Raw genomic sequence first — 22,265 nt, 5'->3', positions numbered from 1 at the left:
CGTGGTGCGTGTTGTATTCAATACCGATGCAATTTCTGTGTTTCATCAACACTCTGAACGTCTACAGATTACAGAATGCCTCCAATTGTGTTTCGAAAACTACTACTGGTCTCCCAGGAATCGATAAAAGCGTAGACAGTTTGAGACATTACTCCCATGGAGAAAAGTGCTCGTGGTGCGTGTTGTATTCAATACCGATGCAATTTCTGTGTTTCATCAACACTCTGAACGTCCACAGATTACAGAATGCTTCCAATTGTGTTTCGAAAACTACTACTGGTCTCCCAGGAATCGATAAAAGCGTAGACAGTTTGAGACATTACTCCCATGGAGAAAAGTGCTCGTGGTGCGTGTTGTATTCAGTACCGATGCAATTTCTGTGTTTCATCAACACTCTGAACGTCCACAGATTACAGAATGCTTCCAGATGTGCTTCGAAAACTACTACTGGTCTCCCAGGAATCGATAAAAGCGTAGACAGTTTGAGACATCTCTCCCATGGAGAAAAGTGCTCGTGGTGCGTGTTCTATTCAATACCGATGCAATTTCTGTGTTTCATCAACACTCTGAACGTCTACAGATTACAGAATGCCTCCAATTGTGTTTCGAAAACTACTACTGGTCTCCCAGGAATCGGTAAAAGCGCAGACACTTTGAGACATTACTCCCATGGAGAAAAGTGCTCGTGGTGCGTGTTGTATTCAATACCGATGCAATTTCTGTGTTTCATCAACACTCTGAACATCCACAGATTACAGAATGCTTCCAATTGTGTTTCGAAAACTACTACTGGTCTCCCAGGAATCGATAAAAGCGTAGACACTTTGAGACATTACTCCCATGGAGAAAAGTGCTCCTGGTGCGTGTTGTATTCAATACCGATGCAATTTCTGTGTTTCATCAACACTCTGAACGTCCACAGATTACAGAATGCTTCCAATTGTGTTTCGAAAACTACTACTGGTCTCCCAGGAATCGATAAAAGCGTAGACAGTTTGAGACATTACTCCCATGGAGAAAAGTGCTCGTGGTGCGTGTTGTATTCAATACCGATGCAATTTCTGTGTTTCATCAACACTCTGAACGTCCACAGATTACAGAATGCTTCCAATTGTGTTTCGAAAACTACTACTGGTCTCCCAGGAATCGATAAAAGCGTAGACACTTTGAGACATTACTCCCATGGAGAAAAGTGCTCGTGGTGCGTGTTGTATTCAATACCGATGCAATTTCTGTGTTTCATCAACACTCCGAACGTCCACAGATTACAGAATGCTTCCAATTGTGTTTCGAAAACTACTACTGGTCTCCCAGGAATCGATAAAAGCGTAGACAGTTTGAGACATTACTCCCATGGAGAAAAGTGCTCGTGGTGCGTGTTGTATTCAATACCGATGCAATTTCTGTGTTTCATCAACACTCTGAACGTCCACAGATTACAGAATGCTTCCAATTGTGTTTCGAAAACTACTACTGGTCTCCCAGGAATCGATAAAAGCGTAGACAGTTTGAGACATTACTCCCATGGACAAAAGTGCTCGTGGTGCGTGTTGTATTCAATACCGATGCAATTTCTGTGTTTCATCAACACTCTGAACGTCCACAGATTACAGAATGCTTCCAATTGTGTTTCGAAAACTACTACTGGTCTCCCAGGAATCGATAAAAGCGTAGACAGTTTGAGACATTACTCCCATGGGGAAAAGTGCTCGTGGTGCGTGTTGTATTCAATACCGATGCAATTTCTGTGTTTCATCAACACTCTGAACGTCCACAGATTACAGAATGCTTCTAGATGTGTTTCGAAAACTACTACTGGTCTCCCAGGAATCGATAAAAGCGTAGACAGTTTGAGACATTACTCCCATGGAGAAAAGTGCTCGTGGTGCGTGTTGTATTCAATACCGATGCAATATCTGTGTTTCATCAACACTCTGAACGTCTACAGATTACAGAATGCTTCCAATTGTGTTTCGAAAACTACTACTGGTCTCCCAGGAATCGATAAAAGCGTAGACAGTTTGAGACATTACTCCCATGGAGAAAAGTGCTCGTGGTGCGTGTTGTATTCAATACCGATGCTATTTCTGTGTTTCATCAACACTCTGAACGTCTACAGATTACAGAATGCCTCCAATTGTGTTTCGAAAACTACTACTGGTCTCCCAGGAATCGATAAAAGCGTAGACAGTTTGAGACATTACTCCCATGGAGAAAAGTGCTCGTGGTGCGTGTTGTATTCAATACCGATGCAATTTCTGTGTTTCATCAACGTTCTGAACGTCCACAGATTACAGAATGCCTCCAAATGTATTTCGAAAACTACTACTGGTCTCCCAGGAATCGATAAAAGCGTAGACAGTTTGAGACATTACTCCCATGGAGAAAAGTGCTCGTGGTGCGTGTTGTATTCAATACCGATGCAATTTCTGTGTTTCATCAACACTCTGAACGTCCACAGATTACAGAATGCTTCCAATTGTGTTTCGAAAACTACTACTGGTCTCCCAGGAATCGAAAAAAGCGTAGACAGTTTGAGACATTACTCCCATGGAGAAAAGTGCTCGTGGTGCGTGTTGTATTCAATACCGATGCAATTTCTGTGTTTCATCAACACTCCGAACGTCCACAGATTACAGAATGCTTCCAATTGTGTTTCGAAAACTACTACTGGTCTCCCAGGAATCGATAAAAGCGTAGACAGTTTGAGACATTACTCCCATGGAGAAAAGTGCTCGTGGTGCGTGTTGTATTCAATACCGATGCAATTTCTGTGTTTCATCAACACTCTGAACGTCCACAGATTACAGAATGCTTCCAATTGTGTTTCGAAAACTACTACTGGTCTCCCAGGAATCGATAAAAGCGTAGACAGTTTGAGACATTACTCCCATGGAGAAAAGTGCTCGTGGTGCGTGTTGTATTCAATACCGATGCAATTTCTGTGTTTCATCAACACTCCGAACGTCCACAGATTACAGAATGCTTCCAATTGTGTTTCGAAAACTACTACTGGTCTCCCAGGAATCGATAAAAGCGTAGACAGTTTGAGACATTACTCCCATGGAGAAAAGTGCTCGTGGTGCGTGTTGTATTCAATACCGATGCAATTTCTATGTTTCATCAACACTCTGAACGTCCACAGCTTACAGAATGCTTCCAATTGTGTTTCGAAAACTACTACTGGTCTCCCAGGAATCGATAAAAGCGTAGACACTTTGAGACATTACTCCCATGGAGAAAAGTGCTCGTGGTGCGTGTTGTATTCAATACCGATGCAATTTCTGTGTTTCATCAACACTCTAAACGTCCACAGATTACAGAATGCTTCCAATTGTGTTTCGAAAACTACTACTGGTCTCCCAGGAATCGATAAAAGCGTAGACACTTTGAGACGTTACTCCCATGGAGAAAAGTGCTCGTGGTGCGTGTTGTATTCAATACCGATGCAATTTCTGTGTTTCATCAACACTCTGAACGTCCACAGATTACAGAATGCTTCCAATTGTGTTTCGAAAACTACTACTGGTCTCCCAGGAATCGATAAAAGCGTAGACAGTTTGAGACATTACTCCCATGGAGAAAAGTGCTCGTGGTGCGTGTTGTATTCAATACCGATGCAATTTCTGTGTTTCATCAACACTCTGAACGTCCACAGATTACAGAATGCTTCCAATTGTGTTTCGAAAACTACTACTGGTCTCCCAGGAATCGATAAAAGCGTAGACACTTTGAGACATTACTCCCATGGAGAAAAGTGCTCGTGGTGCGTGTTGTATTCAATACCGATGCAATTTCTGTGTTTCATCAACACTCCGAACGTCCACAGATTACAGAATGCTTCCAATTGTGTTTCGAAAACTACTACTGGTCTCCCAGGAATCGATAAAAGCGTAGACAGTTTGAGACATTACTCCCATGGAGAAAAGTGCTCGTGGTGCGTGTTGTATTCAATACCGATGCAATTTCTGTGTTTCATCAACACTCTGAACGTCCTCAGATTACAGAATGCCTCCAAATGTATTTCGAAAACTACTACTGGACTCCCAGGAATCGATAAAAGCGTAGACAGTTTGAGACATTACTCCCATGGAGAAAAGTGCTCGTGGTGCGTGTTGTATTCAATACCGATGCAATTTCTGTGTTTCATCAACACTCTGAACGTCCACAGACTACAGAATGCCTCCAAATGTATTTCGAAAACTACTACTGGTCTCCCAGGAATCGATAAAAGCGTAGACAGTTTGAGACATTACTCCCATGGAGAAAAGTGCTCGTGGTGCGTGTTGTATTCAATACCGATGCAATTTCTGTGTTTCATCAACACTCTGAACGTCCACAGACTACAGAATGCCTCCAAATGTATTTCGAAAACTACTACTGGTCTCCCAGGAATCGATAAAAGCGTAGACAGTTTGAGACATTACTCCCATGGAGAAAAGTGCTCGTGGTGCGTGTTGTATTCAATACCGATGCAATTTCTGTGTTTCATCAACACTCTGAACGTCCACAGATTACAGAATGCCTCCAAATGTATTTCGAAAACTACTACTGGTCTCCCAGGAATCGATAAAAGCGTAGACAGTTTGAGACATTACTCCCATGGAGAAAAGTGCTCGTGGTGCGTGTTGTATTCAATACCGATGCAATTTCTGTGTTTCATCAACACTCTGAACGTCCACAGATTACAGAATGCCTCCAATTGTGTTTCGAAAACTACTACTGGTCTCCCAGGAATCGATAAAAGCGTAGACAGTTTGAGACATTACTCCCATGGAGAAAAGTGCTCGTGGTGCGTGTTGTATTCAATACCGATGCAATTTCTGTGTTTCATCAACACCCTGAACGTCCACAGATTACAGAATGCCTCCAAATGTATTTCGAAAACTACTACTGGTCTCCCAGGAATCGATAAAAGCGTAGACAGTTTGAGACATTACTCCCATGGAGAAAAGTGCTCGTGGTGCGTGTTGTATTCAATACCGATGCAATTTCTGAGTTTCATCAACACTCTGAACGTCCACAGATTACAGAATGCCTCCAAATGTATTTCGAAAACTACTACTGGTCTCCCAGGAATCGATAAAAGCGTAGACAGTTTGAGACATTACTCCCATGGAGAAAAGTGCTCGTGGTGCGTGTTGCATACAATACCGATGCAATTTCTGTGTTTCATCAACACTCTGAACGTCCACAGATTACAGAATGCCTCCAAATGTATTTCGAAAACTACTACTGGTCTCCCAGGAATCGATAAAAGCGTAGACAGTTTGATACATTACTCCCATGGAGAAAAGTGCTCGTGGTGCGTGTTGTATTCAATACCGATGCAATTTCTGTGTTTCATCAACACTCTGAACGTCCACAGATTACAGAATGCCTCCAAATGTATTTCGAAAACTACTACTGGTCTCCCAGGAATCGATAAAAGCGTAGACAGTTTGAGACATTACTCCCATGGAGAAAAGTGCTCGTGGTGCGTGTTGTATTCAATACCGATGCAATTTCTGTGTTTCATCAACACTCTGAACGTCCACAGATTACAGAATGCCTCCAAATGTATTTCGAAAACTACTACTGGTCTCCCAGGAATCGATAAAAGCGTAGAAAGTTTGAAACATTACTCCCATGGAGAAAAGTGCTCGTGGTGCGTGTTGTATTCAATACCGATGCAATTTCTGTGTTTCATCAACACTCCGAACGTCCACAGATTACAGAATGCTTCCAATTGTGTTTCGAAAACTACTACTGGTCTCCCAGGAATCGATAAAAGCGTAGACAGTTTGAGACATTACTCCCATGGAGAAAAGTGCTCGTGGTGCGTGTTGTATTCAATACCGATGCAATTTCTGTGTTTCATCAACACTCTGAACGTCCTCAGATTACAGAATGCCTCCAAATGTATTTCGAAAACTACTACTGGACTCCCAGGAATCGATAAAAGCGTAGACAGTTTGAGACATTACTCCCATGGAGAAAAGTGCTCGTGGTGCGTGTTGTATTCAATACCGATGCAATTTCTGTGTTTCATCAACACTCTGAACGTCCACAGACTACAGAATGCCTCCAAATGTATTTCGAAAACTACTACTGGTCTCCCAGGAATCGATAAAAGCGTAGACAGTTTGAGACATTACTCCCATGGAGAAAAGTGCTCGTGGTGCGTGTTGTATTCAATACCGATGCAATTTCTGTGTTTCATCAACACTCTGAACGTCCACAGACTACAGAATGCCTCCAAATGTATTTCGAAAACTACTACTGGTCTCCCAGGAATCGATAAAAGCGTAGACAGTTTGAGACATTACTCCCATGGAGAAAAGTGCTCGTGGTGCGTGTTGTATTCAATACCGATGCAATTTCTGTGTTTCATCAACACTCTGAACGTCCACAGATTACAGAATGCCTCCAAATGTATTTCGAAAACTACTACTGGTCTCCCAGGAATCGATAAAAGCGTACACAGTTTGAGACATTACTCCCATGGAGAAAAGTGCTCGTGGTGCGTGTTGTATTCAATACCGATGCAATTTCTGTGTTTCATCAACACTCTGAACGTCCACAGATTACAGAATGCCTCCAATTGTGTTTCGAAAACTACTACTGGTCTCCCAGGAATCGATAAAAGCGTAGACAGTTTGAGACATTACTCCCATGGAGAAAAGTGCTCGTGGTGCGTGTTGTATTCAATACCGATGCAATTTCTGTGTTTCATCAACACCCTGAACGTCCACAGATTACAGAATGCCTCCAAATGTATTTCGAAAACTACTACTGGTCTCCCAGGAATCGATAAAAGCGTAGACAGTTTGAGACATTACTCCCATGGAGAAAAGTGCTCGTGGTGCGTGTTGTATTCAATACCGATGCAATTTCTGAGTTTCATCAACACTCTGAACGTCCACAGATTACAGAATGCCTCCAAATGTATTTCGAAAACTACTACTGGTCTCCCAGGAATCGATAAAAGCGTAGACAGTTTGAGACATTACTCCCATGGAGAAAAGTGCTCGTGGTGCGTGTTGCATACAATACCGATGCAATTTCTGTGTTTCATCAACACTCTGAACGTCCACAGATTACAGAATGCCTCCAAATGTATTTCGAAAACTACTACTGGTCTCCCAGGAATCGATAAAAGCGTAGACAGTTTGATACATTACTCCCATGGAGAAAAGTGCTCGTGGTGCGTGTTGTATTCAATACCGATGCAATTTCTGTGTTTCATCAACACTCTGAACGTCCACAGATTACAGAATGCCTCCAAATGTATTTCGAAAACTACTACTGGTCTCCCAGGAATCGATAAAAGCGTAGACAGTTTGAGACATTACTCCCATGGAGAAAAGTGCTCGTGGTGCGTGTTGTATTCAATACCGATGCAATTTCTGTGTTTCATCAACACTCTGAACGTCCACAGATTACAGAATGCCTCCAAATGTATTTCGAAAACTACTACTGGTCTCCCAGGAATCGATAAAAGCGTAGAAAGTTTGAAACATTACTCCCATGGAGAAAAGTGCTCGTGGTGCGTGTTGTATTCAATACCGATGCAATTTCTGTGTTTCATCAACACTCTGAACGTCCACAGATTACAGAATGCCTCCAATTGTGTTTCGAAAACTACTACTGGTCTCCCAGGAATCGATAAAAGCGTAGACAGTTTGAGACATTACTCTCATGGAGAAAAGTGCTCGTGGTGCGTGTTGTATTCAATACCGATGCAATTTCTGTGTTTCATCAACACTCTGAACGTCTACAGATTACAGAATGCCCCAATTGTGTTTCGAAAACTACTACTGGTCTCCCAGGAATCGATAAAAGCGTAGACAGTTTGAGACATTACTCCCATGGAGAAAAGTGCTCGTGGTGCGTGTTGTATTCAATACCGATGCAATTTCTGTGTTACATCAACACTCTGAACGTCCACAGATTACAGAATGCCTCCAAATGTATTTCGAAAACTACTACTGGTCTCCCAGGAATCGATAAAAGCGTAGACAGTTTGAGACATTACTCCCATGGAGAAAAGTGCTCGTGGTGCGTGTTGTATTCAATACCGATGCAATTTCTGTGTTTCATCAACACTCTGAACGTCCACAGATTACAGAATGCCTCCAAATGTATTTCGAAAACTACTACTGGTCTCCCAGGAATCGATAAAAGCGTAGACAGTTTGAGACATTACTCCCATGGAGAAAAGTGCTCGTGGTGCGTGTTGTATTCAATACCGATGCAATTTCTGTGTTTCATCAACACTCTGAACGTCTACAGATTACAGAATGCCTCCAATTGTGTTTCGAAAACTACTACTGGTCTCCCAGGAATCGATGAAAGCGTAGACAGTTTGAGACATTACTCCCATGGAGAAAAGTGCTCGTGGTGCGTGTTGTATTCAATACCGATGCAATTTCTCTGTTTCATCAACACTCTGAACGTCCACAGATTACAGAATGCCTCCAAATGTATTTCGAAAACTACTACTGGTCTCCCAGGAATCGATAAAAGCGTAGACAGTTTGAGACATTACTCCCATGGAGAAAAGTGCTCGTGGTGCGTGTTGTATTCAATACCGATGCAATTTCTGTGTTTCATCAACACTCTGAACGTCCACAGATTGCAGAATGGATCCAAATGTATTTCGAAAACTACTACTGGTCTCCCAGGAATCGACAAAAGCGTAGACAGTTTGAGACATTACTCCCATGGAGAAAAGTGCTCGTGGTGCGTGTTGTATTCAATACCGATGCAATTTCTGTGTTTCATCAACACTCTGAACGTCCACAGATTACAGAATGCCTCCAAATGTATTTCGAAAACTACTACTGGTCTCGCAGGAATCGATAAAAGCGTAGACAGTTTGAGACATTACTCCCATGGAGAAAAGTGCTCGTGGTGCGTGTTGTATTCAATACCGATGCAATTTCTGTGTTTCATCAACACTCTGAACGTCCACAGATTACAGAATGCCTCCAAATGTATTTCGAAATCCCAGGAATCGATAAAAGCGTAGACAGTTTGAGACATTACTCCCATGGAGAAAAGTGCTCGTGGTGCGTGTTGTATTCAATACCGATGCAATTTCTGTGTTTCATCAACACTCTGAACGTCCACAGATTACAGAATGCCTCCAAATGTATTTCGAAAACTACTACTGGTCTCCCAGGAATCGATAAAAGCGTAGACAGTTTGAGACATTACTCCCATGGAGAAAAGTGCTCGTGGTGCGTGTTGTATTCAATACCGATGCAATTTCTGTGTTTCATCAACACTCTGAACGTCCACAGATTACAGAATGCCTCCAAATGTATTTCGAAATCCCAGGAATCGATAAAAGCGTAGACAGTTTGAGACATTACTCCCATGGAGAAAAGTGCTCGTGGTGCGTGTTGTATTCAATACCGATGCAATTTCTGTGTTTCATCAACACTCTGAACGTCCACAGATTACAGAATGCCTCCAAATGTATTTCGAAAACTACTACTGGTCTCCCAGGAATCGATAAAAGCGTAGACGGTTTGAGACATTACTCTCATGGAGAAAAGTGCTCGTGGTGCGTGTTGTATTCAATACCGATGCAATTTCTGTGTTTCATCAACACTCTGAACGTCTACAGATTACAGAATGCCTCCAATTGTGTTTCGAAAACTACTACTGGTCTCCCAGGAATCGATAAAAGCGTAGACAGTTTGAGACATTACTCCCATGGAGAAAAGTGCTCGTGGTGCGTGTTGTATTCAATACCGATGCAATTTCTGTGTTTCATCAACACTCTGAACGTCCACAGATTACAGAATGCCTCCAAATATATTTCGAAAACTACTACTGGTCTCCCAGGAATCGATAAAAGCGTAGACAGTTTGAGACATTACTCCCATGGAAAAAAGTGCTCGTGGTGCGTGTTGTATTCAATACCGATGCAATTTCTGTGTTTCATCAACACTCTGAACGTCTACAGATTACAGAATGCCTCCAATTGTGTTTCGAAAACTACTACTGGTCTCCCAGGAATCGATAAAAGCGTAGACAGTTTGAGACATTACTCCCATGGAGAAAAGTGCTCGTGATGCGTGTTGTATTCAATACCGATGCAATTTCTCTGTTTCATCAACACTCTGAACGTCCACAGATTACAGAATGCCTCCAAATGTATTTCGAAAACTACTACTGGTCTCCCAGGAATCGATAAAAGCGTAGACAGTTTGAGACATTACTCCCATGGAGAAAAGTGCTCGTGGTGCGTGTTGTATTCAATACCGATGCAATTTCTGTGTTTCATCAACACTCTGAACGTCCACAGATTACCGAATGCTTCCAATTGTGTTTCGAAAACTACTACTGGTCTCCCAGGAATCGATAAAAGCGTAGACAGTTTGAGACATTACTCCCATGGAGAAAAGTGCTCGTGGTGCGTGTTGTATTCAATACCGATGCAATTTCTGTGTTTCATCAACACTCTGAACGTCCACAGATTACAGAATGCCTCCAAATGTATTTCCAAAACTACTACTGGTCTCCCAGGAATCGATAAAAGCGTAGACAGTTTGAGACATTACTCCCATGAAGAAAAGTGCTCGTGGTGCGTGTTGTATTCAATACCGATGCAATTTCTGTGTTTCATCAACACTCTGAACGTCTACAGATTACAGAATGCCTCCAATTGTGTTTCGAAAACTACTACTGGTCTCCCAGGAATCGATAAAAGCGTAGACAGTTTGAGACATTACTCCCATGGAGAAAAGTGCTCGTGGTGTGTGTTGTATTCAATACCGATGCAATTTCTGTGTTTCATCAACACTCTGAACGTCTACAGATTACAGAATGCCTCCAATTGTGTTTCGAAAACTACTACTGGTCTCCCAGGAATCGATAAAAGCGTAGACAGTTTGAGACATTACTCCCATGGAGAAAAGTGCTCGTGGTGCGTGTTGTATTCAATACCGATGCAATTTCTGTGTTTCATCAACACTCTGAACGTCCACAAATTACAGAATGCTTCCAATTGTGTTTCGAAAACTACTACTGGTCTCCCAGGAATCGATAAAAGCGTAGACAGTTTGAGACATTACTCCCATGGAGAAAAGTGCTCGTGGTGCGTGTTGTATTCAATACCGATGCAATTTCTGTGTTTCATCAACACTCTGAACGTCCACAGATTACAGAATGCTTCCAATTATGTTTCGAAAACTACTACTGGTCTCCCAGGAATCGATAAAAGCGTAGACAGTTTGAGACATTACTCCCATGGAGAAAAGTGCTCGTGGTGCGTGTTGTATTCAATACCGATGCAATTTCTGTGTTTCATCAAAACTCTGAACGTCCACAGATTACAGAATGCCTCCAAATGTATTTCGAAAACTATAACTGGTCTCCCAGGAATCGATAAAACCGTAGACAGTTTGAGACATTACTCCCATGGAGAAAAGTGCTCGTGGTGCGTGTTGTATTCAATACCGATGCAATTTCTGTGTTTCATCAACACTCTGAACGTCTACAGATTACAGAATGCCTCCAATTGTGTTTCGAAAACTACTACTGGTCTCCCAGGAATCGATAAAAGCGTAGACAGTTTGAGACATTACTCCCATGGAGAAAAGTGCTCGTGGTGCGTGTTGTATTCAATACCGATGCAATTTCTGTGTTTCATCAACACTCTGAACGTCTACAGATTACAGAATGCCTCCAATTGTGTTTCGAAAACTACTACTGGTCTCCCAGGAATCGATAAAAGCGTAGACAGTTTGAGACATTACTCCCATGGCGAAAAGTGCTCGTGGTGCGTGTTGTATTCAATACCGATGCAATTTCTGTGTTTCATCAACACTCTGAACGTCCACAGATTACAGAATGCTTCCAATTGTGTTTCGAAAACTACTACTGGTCTCCCAGGAATCGATAAAAGCGTAGACAGTTTGAGACATTACTCCCATGGAGAAAAGTGCTCGTGGTGCGTGTTGTATTCAATACCGATGCAATTTCTGTGTTTCATCAACACTCTGAACGTCCACAGATTACAGAATGCCTCCAATTGTGTTTCGAAAACTACTACTGGTCTCCCAGGAATCGATAAAAGCGTAGACAGTTTGAGACATTACTCCCATGGAGAAAAGTGCTCGTGGTGCGTGTTGTATTCAATACCGATGCAATTTCTGTGTTTCATCAACACTCTGAACGTCCACAGATTACAGAATGCCTCCAAATGTATTTCGAAAACTACTACTGGTCTCCCAGGAATCGATAAAAGCGTAGACAGTTTGAGACATTACTCCCATGGAGAAAAGTGCTCGTGGTGCGTGTTGTATTCAATACCGATGCAATTTCTGTGTTTCATCAACACTCTGAACGTCTACAGATTACAGAATGCCTCCAATTGTGTTTCGAAAACTACTACTGGTCTCCCAGGAATCGATAAAAGCGTAGACAGTTTGAGACATTACTCCCATGGAGAAAAGTGCTCGTGGTGCGTGTTGTATTCAATACCGATGCAATTTCTGTGTTTCATCAACACTCTGAACGTCTACAGATTACAGAATGCCTCCAATTGTGTTTCGAAAACTACTACTGGTCTCCCAGGAATCGATAAAAGCGTAGACAGTTTGAGACATTACTCCCATGGAGAAAAGTGCTCGTGGTGCGTGTTGTATTCAATACCGATGCAATTTCTGTGTTTCATCAACACTCTGAACGTCCACAGATTACAGAATGCTTCCAATTGTGTTTCGAAAACTACTACTGGTCTCCCAGGAATCGATAAAAGCGTAGACAGTTTGAGACATTACTCCCATGGAGAAAAGTGCTCGTGGTGCGTGTTGTATTCAATACTGATGCAATTTCTGTGTTTCATCAACACTCTGAACGTCCACAGATTACAGAATGCTTCCAATTGTGTTTCGAAAACTACTACTGGTCTCCCAGGAATCGAAAAAAGCGTAGACAGTTTGAGACATTACTCCCATGGAGAAAAGTGCTCGTGGTGCGTGTTGTATTCAATACCGATGCAATTTCTGTGTTTCATCAACACTCTGAACGTCCACAGATTACAGAATGCCTCCAAATGTATTTCGAAAACTACTACTGGTCTCCCAGGAATCGATAAAAGCGTAGACAGTTTGAGACATTACTCCCATGGAGAAAAGTGCTCGTGGTGCGTGTTGTATTCAATACCGATGCAATTTCTGTGTTTCATCAACACTCTGAACGTCTACAGATTACAGAATGCCTCCAATTGTGTTTCGAAAACTACTACTGGTCTCCCAGGAATCGATAAAAGCGTAGACAGTTTGAGACATTACTCCCATGGAGAAAAGTGCTCGTGGTGTGTGTTGTATTCAATACCGATGCAATTTCTGTGTTTCATCAACACTCTGAACGTCTACAGATTACAGAATGCCTCCAATTGTGTTTCGAAAACTACTACTGGTTTCCCAGGAATCGATAAAAGCGTAGACAGTTTGAGACATTACTCCCATGGAGAAAAGTGCTCGTGGTACGTGTTGTATTTAATACCGATGCAATTTCTGTGTTTCATCAACACTCTGAACGTCTACAGATTACAGAATGCCTCCAATTGTGTTTCGAAAACTACTACTGGTCTCCCAGGAATCGATAAAAGCGTAGACAGTTTGAGACATTACTCCCATGGAGAAAAGTGCTCGTGATGCGTGTTGTATTCAATACCGATGCAATTTCTGTGTTTCATCAACACTCTGAACGTCCACAGATTACAGAATGCCTCCAATTGTGTTTCGAAAACTACTACTGGTCTCCCAGGAATCGATAAAAGCGTAGACACTTTGAGACATTACTCCCATGGAGAAAAGTGCTCGTGGTACGTGTTGTATTTAATACCGATGCAATTTCTGTGTTTCATCAACACTCTGAACGTCTACAGATTACAGAATGCCTCCAATTGTGTTTCGAAAACTACTACTGGTCTCCCAGGAATCGATCAAAGCGTAGACAGTTTGAGACATTACTCCCATGGAGAAAAGTGCTCGTGGTACGTGTTGTATTTAATACCGATGCAATTTCTGTGTTTCATCAACACTCTGAACGTCTACAGATTACAGAATGCCTCCAATTGTGTTTCGAAAACTACTACTGGTCTCCCAGGAATCGATAAAAGAGTAGACAGTTTGAGACATTACTCCCATGGAGAAAAGTGCTCGTGGTGCGTGTTGTATTCAATACCGATGCAATTTCTGTGTTTCATCAACACTCTGAACGTCTACAGATTACAGAATGCCTCCAATTGTGTTTCAAAAACTACTACTGGTCTCCCAGGAATCGATAGAAGCGTAGACAGTTTGAGACATTACTCCCATGGAGAAAAGTGCTCGTGGTGCGTGTTGTATTCAATACCGATGCAATTTCTGTGTTTCATCAACACTCTGAACGTCCACAGATTACAGAATGCCTCCAAATGTATTTCGAAAACTACTACTGGTCTCCCAGGAATCGATAAAAGCGTAGACAGTTTGAGACATTACTCCCATGGAGAAAAGTGCTTGTGGTGCGTGTTGTATTCAATACCGATGCAATTTCTGTGTTTCATCAACACTCTGAACGTCTACAGATTACAGAATGCTTCCAATTGTGTTTCGAAAACTACTACTGGTCTCCCAGGAATCGATAAAAGCGTAGACAGTTTGAGACATTACTCCCATGGAGAAAAGTGCTCGTGGTGCGTGTTGTATTCAATACCGATTCAATTTCTGTGTTTCATCAACACTCTGAACGTCCACAGATTACCGAATGCTTCCAATTGTGTTTCGAAAACTACTACTGGTTTCCCAGGAATCGATAAAAGCGTAGACAGTTTGAGACATTACTCCCATGGAGAAAAGTGCTCGTGGTGCGTGTTGTATTCAATACCGATGCAATTTCTGTGTTTCATCAACACTCTGAACGTCCACAGATTACAGAATGCCTCCAAATGTATTTCGAAAACTACTACTGGTCTCCCAGGAATCGATAAAAGCGTAGACAGTTTGAGACATTACTCCCATGGAGAAAAGTGCTCGTGGTGCGGTTTGTATTCAATACCGATGCAATTTCTGTGTTTCATCAACACTCTGAACGTCTACAGATTACAGAATGCTTCCAATTGTGTTTCGAAAACTACTACTGGTCTCCCAGGAATCGATAAAAGCGTAGACAGTTTGAGACATTACTCCCATGGAGAAAAGTGCTCGTGGTGCGTGTTGTATTCAATACCGATGCAATTTCTGTGTTTCATCAACACTCTGAACGTCCACAGATTACAGAATGCCTCCAATTGTGTTTCCAAAACTACTACTGGTCTCCCAGGAATCGATAAAAGCGTAGACAGTTTGAGACATTACTCCCATGGAGAAAAGTGCTCGTGGTGCGTGTTGTATTCAATACCGATGCAATTTCTGTGTTTCATCAACACTCTGAACGTCCACAGATTACAGAATGCCTCCAATTGTGTTTCCAAAACTACTACTGGTCTCCCAGGAATCGATAAAAGCGTAGACAGTTTGAGACATTACTCCCATGGAGAAAAGTGCTCGTGGTGCGTGTTGTATTCAATACCGATGCAATTTCTGTGTTTCATCAACACTCTGAACGTCCACAGATTACAGAATGCTTCCAATTGTGTTTCGAAAACTACTACTGGTCTCCCAGGAATCGATAAAAGCGTAGACAGTTTGAGTCATTACTCCCATGGAGAAAAGTGCTCGTGGTGCGTGTTGTATTCAATACCGATGCAATTTCTGTGTTTCATCAACACTCTGAACGTCCACAGATTACAGAATGCCTCCAAATGTATTTCGAGAACTACTACTGGTCTCCCAGGAATCGATAAAAGCGTAGACAGTTTGAGACATTACTCCCATGGAGAAAAGTGTTCGTGGTGCGTGTTGTATTCAATACCGATGAAATTTCTGTGTTTCATCAACACTCTGAGCGTCTACAGATTACAGAATGCTTCCAATTGTGTTTCGAAAACTACTACTGGTCTCCCAGGAATCGATAAAAGCGTAGACAGTTTGAGACATTACTCCCATGGAGAAAAGTGCTCGTGGTGCGTGTTGTATTCAATACCGATGCAATTTCTGTGTTTCATCAACACTCTGAACGTCTACAGATTACAGAATGCCTCCAATTGTGTTTCGAAAACTACTACTGGTCTCCCAGGAATCGATAAAAGCGTAGACAGTTTGAGACATTACTCCCATGGAGAAAAGTGCTCGTGGTGCGTGTTGTATTCAATACCGATGCAATTTCTGTGTTTCATCAACACTCTGAACGTCCACAGTTTACAGAATGCTTCCAATTGTGTTTCGAAAACTACTACTGGTCTCCCACGAATCGATAAAAGCGTAGACAGTTTGAGACATTACTCCCATGGAAGAAAGTGCTCGTGGTGCGTGTTGTATTCAATACCGATGCAATTTCTGTGTTTCATCAACACTCTGAACGTCCACAGATTACAGAATTCTTCCAATTGTGTTTCGAAAACTACTACTGGTCTCCCAGGAATCGATAAAAGCGTAGACAGTTTGAGACATTACTCCCATGGAGAAAAGTGCTCGTGGTGCGTGTTGTATTCAATACCGATGCAATTTCTGTGTTTCATCAACACTCTGAACGTCCACAGATTACAGAATGCTTCCAATTGTGTTTCGAAAACTACTACTGGTCTCCCAGGAATCGATAAAAGCGTAGACACTTTGAGACATTACTCCCATGGAGAAAAGTGCTCGTGGTGCGTGTTTTATTCAATACCGATGCAATTTCTGTGTTTCATCAACACTCTGAACGTCCACAGACAACAGAATGCCTCCAAATGTATTTCGAAAACTACTACTGGTCTCCCAGGAATCGATAAAAGCGTAGACAGTTTGAGACATTACTCCCATGGAGAAAAGTGCTCGTGGTGCGTGTTGTATTCAATACCGATGCAATTTCTGTGTTTCATCAACACTCTGAACGTCTACAGATTACAGAATGCCTCCAATTGTGTTTCGAAAACTACTACTGGTCTCCCAGGAATCGATAAAAGCGTAGACAGTTTGAGACATTACTCCCATGGAGAAAAGTGCTCGTGGTGCGTGTTGTATTCAATACCGATGCAATTTCTGTGTTTCATCAACACTCTGAACGTCTACAGATTACAGAATGCCTCCAATTGTGTTTCGAAAACTACTACTGGTCTCCCAGGAATCGATAAAAGCGTAGACAGTTTGAGACATTACTTCATGGACAAAAGTGCTCGTGGTGCGTGTTGTATTCAATACCGATGCAATTTCTGTGTTTCATCAACACTCTGAACGTCCACAGATTACAGAATGCTTCCAATTGTGTTTCGAAAACTACTACTGGTCTCCCAGGAATCGATAAAAGCGTAGACAGTTTGAGACATTACTCCCATGGAGAAAAGTGCTCGTGGTGCGTGTTGTATTTAATACCGATGCAATTTCTGTGTTTCATCAACACTCTGAACGTCTACAGATTACAGAATGCCTCCAATTGTGTTTCGAAAACTACTACTGGTCTCCCAGGAATCGATAAAAGCGTAGACAGTTTGAGACATTACTCCCATGGAGAAAAGTGCTCGTGGTGCGTGTTGTATTCAATACCGATGCAATTTCTGTGTTTCATCAACACTCTGAACGTCCACAGGTTACAGAATGCCTCCAATTGTGTTTCGAAAACTACTACTGGTCTCCCAGGAATCGATAAAAGCGTAGACAGTTTGAGACATTACTCCCATGGAGAAAAGTGCTCGTGGTGCGTGTTGTATTCAATACCGATGCAATTTCTGTGTTTCATCAACACTCTGAACGTCGACAGATTAGAGAATGCCTCCAAATGTATTTCGAAAACTACTACTGGTCTCCCAGGAATCGATAAAAGCGTAGACAGTTTGAGACATTACTCCCATGGAGAAAAGTGCTCGTGGTGCGTGTTGTATTCAATACCGATGCAATTTCTGTGTTTCATCAACACTCTGAACGTCTACAGATTACAGAATGCCTCCAATTGTGTTTCGAAAACTACTACTGGTCTCCCAGGAATCGATAAAAGCGTAGACAGTTTGAGACATTACTCCCATGGAGAAAAGTGCTCGTGGTGCGTGTTGTATTCAATACCGATGCAATTTCTGTGTTTCATCAACACTCTGAACGTCCACAGATTACAGAATGCTTCCAATTGTGTTTCGAAAACTACTACTGGTCTCCCAGGAATCGATAAAAGCGTAGACACTTTGAGACATTACTCCCATGGAGAAAAGTGCTCGTGGTGCGTGTTGTATTCAATACCGATGCAATTTCTGTGTTTCATCAACACTCTGAACGTCCACAGATTACAGAATGCTTCCAATTGTGTTTCGAAAACTACTACTGGTCTCCCAGGAATCGATAAAAGCGTAGACAGTTTGAGACATTACTCCCATGGAGAAAAGTGCTCGTGGTGCGTGTTGTATTCAATACCGATGCAATTTCTGTGTTTCATCAACACTCTGAACGTCCACAGATTACAGAATGCCTCCAAATGTATTTCAAAAACTACTACTGGTCTCCCAGGAATCGATAAAACCGTAGACAGTTTGAGACATTACTCCCATGAAGAAAAGTGCTCGTGGTGCGTGTTGTATTCAATACCGATGCAATTTCTGTGTTTCATCAACACTCTGAACGTCTACAGATTACAGAATGCCTCCAATTGTGTTCCGAAAACTACTACTGGTCTCCCAGGAATCGATAAAAGCGTAGACAGTTTGAGACATTACTCCCATGGAGAAAAGTGCTCGTGGTGCGTGTTGTATTCAATACCGATGCAATTTCTGTGTTTCATCAACACTCTGAACGTCTACAGATTACAGAATGCCTCCAATTGTGTTTCGAAAACTACTACTGGTCTCCCAGGAATCGATAAAAGCGTAGACAGTTTGAGACATTACTCCCATGGAGAAAAGTGCTCGTGGTGCGTGTTGTATTCAATACCGATGCAATTTCTGTGTTTCATCAACACTCTGAACGTCCACAGATTACAGAATGCTTCCAATTGTGTTTCGAAAACTACTACTGGTCTCCCAGGAATCGATAAAAGCGTAGACAGTTTGAGACATTACACCCATGGAGAAAAGTGCTCGTGGTGCGTGTTGTATTCAATACCGATGCAATTTCTGTGTTTCATCAACACTCTGAACGTCTACAGATTACAGAATGCCTCCAATTGTGTTTCGAAAACTACTACTGGTCTCCCAGGAATCGATAAAAGCGTAGACAGTTTGAGACATTACTCCCATGGAGAAAAGTGCTCGTGGTGCGTGTTGTATTCAATACCGATGCAATTTCTGTGTTTCATCAACACTCTGAACGTCCACAGATTACAGAATGCCTCCAAATGTATTTCGAAAACTACTACTGGTCTCCCAGGAATCGATAAAAGCGTAGACAGTTTGAGACATTACTCCCATGGAGAAAAGTGCTCGTGGTGCGTGTTGTATTCAATACCGATGCAATTTCTGGGTTTCATCAACACTCTGAACGTCTACAGATTACAGAATGCCTCCAATTGTGTTTCGAAAACTACTACTGGTCTCCCAGGAATCGATAAAAGCGTAGACAGTTTGAGACATTACTCCCATGGAGAAAAGTGCTCGTGGTGCGTGTTGTATTCAATACCGATGCCATTTCTGTGTTTCATCAACACTCTGAACGTCTACAGATTACAGAATGCCTCCAATTGTGTTTCGAAAACTACTACTGGTCTCCCAGGTATCGATAAAAGCGTAGACAGTTTGAGACATTGCTCCCATGGAGAAAAGTGCTCGTGGTGCGTGTTGTATTCAATACCGATGCAATTTCTGTGTTTCATCAACACTCTGATCGTCCACAGATTACAGAATGCTTCCAATTGTGTTTCGAAAACTACTACTGGTCTCCCAGGAATCAATAAAAGCGTAGACAGTTTGAGACATTACTCCCATGGAGAAAAGTGCTCGTGGTGCGTGTTGTATTCAATACCGATGCAATTTCTGTTTTTCATCAACACTCTGAACGTCCACAGATTACAGAATGCTTCCAATTGTGTTTCGAAAACTACTAATGGTCTCCCAGGAATCGATAAAAGCGTAGACAGTTTGAGACATTACTCCCATGGAGAAAAGTGCTCGTGGTGCATGTTGTATTCAATACCGATGCAATTTCTGTGTTTCAGCAACACTCTGAACGTCTACAGATTACAGAATGCTTCCAATTGTGTTTCGAAAACTACTACTGGTCTCCCAGGAATCGATAAAAGCGTAGACAGTTTGAGACATTACTCCCATGGAGAAAAGTGCTCGTGGTGCGTGTTGTATTCAATACCGATTCAATTTCTGTGTTTCATCAACACTCTGAACGTCCACAGATTACAGAATGCTTCCAATTGTGTTTCGAAAACTACTACTGGTTTCCCAGGAATCGATAAAAGCGTAGACAGTTTGAGACATTACTCCCATGGAGAAAAGTGCTCGTGGTGCGTGTTGTATTTAATACCGATGCAATTTCTGTGTTTCATCAACACTCTGAACGTCCACAGATTACAGAATGCCTCCAAATGTATTTCGAAAACTACTACAGGTCTCCCAGGAATCGATAAAAGCGTTGACAGTTTGAGACATTACTCCCATGGAGAAAAGTGCTCGTGGTGCGTGTTGTATTCAATACCGATGCAATTTCTGAGTTTCATCAACACTCTGAACATCTACAGATTACAGAATGCTTAAAATTGTGTTTCGAAAACTACTACTGGTCTCCCAGGAATCGATAAAAGCGTAGACAGTTTGAGACATTACTCCCATGGAGAAAAGTGCTCGTGGTGCGTGTTGTATTCAATACCGATGCAATTTCTGTGTTTCATCAACACTCTGAACGTCCACAGATTACAGAATGCCTCCAAATGTATTTCGAAAACTACTACTGGTCTCCCAGGAATCGATAAAACCGTAGACAGTTTGAGACATTACTCCCATGGAGAAAAGTGCTCGTGGTGCGTGTTGTATTCAATACCGATGCAATTTCTGTGTTTCATCAACACTCTGAACGTCTACAGATTACAGAATGCCTCCAGTTGTGTTTCGAAAACTACTACTGGTCTCCCAGGAATCGATAAAAGCGTAGACAGTTTGAGACATTACTCCCATGGAGAAAAGTGCTCGTGGTGCGTGTTGTATTCAATACCGATGCAATTTCTGTGTTTCATCAACACTCTGAACGTCCACAGATTACAGAATGCCTCCAAATGTATTTCGAAAACTACTACTGGTCTCCCAGGATTCGATAAAAGCGTAGACAGTTTGAGACATTACTCCCATGGAGAAAAGTGCTCGTGGTGCGTGTTGTATTCAATACCGATGCAATTTCTGTGTTTCATCAACACTCTGAACGTCTACAGATTACAGAATGCCTCCAATTGTGTTTCGAAAACCACTACTGGTCTCCCAGGAATCGATAAAAGCGTAGACAGTTTGAGACATTACTCCCATGGAGAAAAGTGCTCGTGGTGCGTGTTGTATTCAATACCGATGCAATTTCTGTGTTTCATCAACACTCTGAACGTCCACAGATTACAGAATGCTTCCAATTGTGTTTCGAAAACTACTACTGGTCTCCCAGGAATCGATAAAAGCGTAGACAGTTTGAGACATTACTCCCATGGAGAAAAGTGCTCGTGGTGCATGTTGTATTCAATACCGATGCAATTTCTGTGTTTCATCAACACTCTGAACGTCCACAGATTACAGAATGCTTCCAATTGTGTTTCGAAAACTACTACTGGTCCCCCAGGAATCGATAAAAGCGTAGACAGTTTGAGACATTACTCCCATGGAGAAAAGTGCTAGTGGTGCGTGTTGTATTCAATACCGATGCAATTTCTGTGTTTCATCAACACTCTGAACGTCCACAGATTACAGAATGCCTCCAAATGTATTTCAAAAACTACTACTGGTCGCCCAGGAATCGATAAAACCGTAGACAGTTTGAGACATTACTCCCATGGAGAAAAGTGCTCGTGGTGCGTGTTGTATTCAATACCGATGCAATTTCTGTGTTTCATCAACACTCTGAACGTCTACAGATTACAGAATGCCTCCAATTGTGTTTCGAAAACTACTACTGGTCTCCCAGGAATCGATAAAAGCGTAGACAGTTTGAGACATTACTCCCATGGAGAAAAGTGCTCGTGGTGCGTGTTGTATTCAATACCGATGCAATTTCTGTGTTTCATCAACACTCTGAACGTCT

The sequence above is a fragment of the Schistocerca gregaria genome, unplaced genomic scaffold, assembly GCF_023897955.1.
Source record: "Schistocerca gregaria isolate iqSchGreg1 unplaced genomic scaffold, iqSchGreg1.2 ptg000180l, whole genome shotgun sequence".
NCBI classification, from domain to species: Eukaryota; Metazoa; Arthropoda; class Insecta; order Orthoptera; family Acrididae; genus Schistocerca; species Schistocerca gregaria.
Note: the sequence above shows the minus strand (reverse complement) of the source record.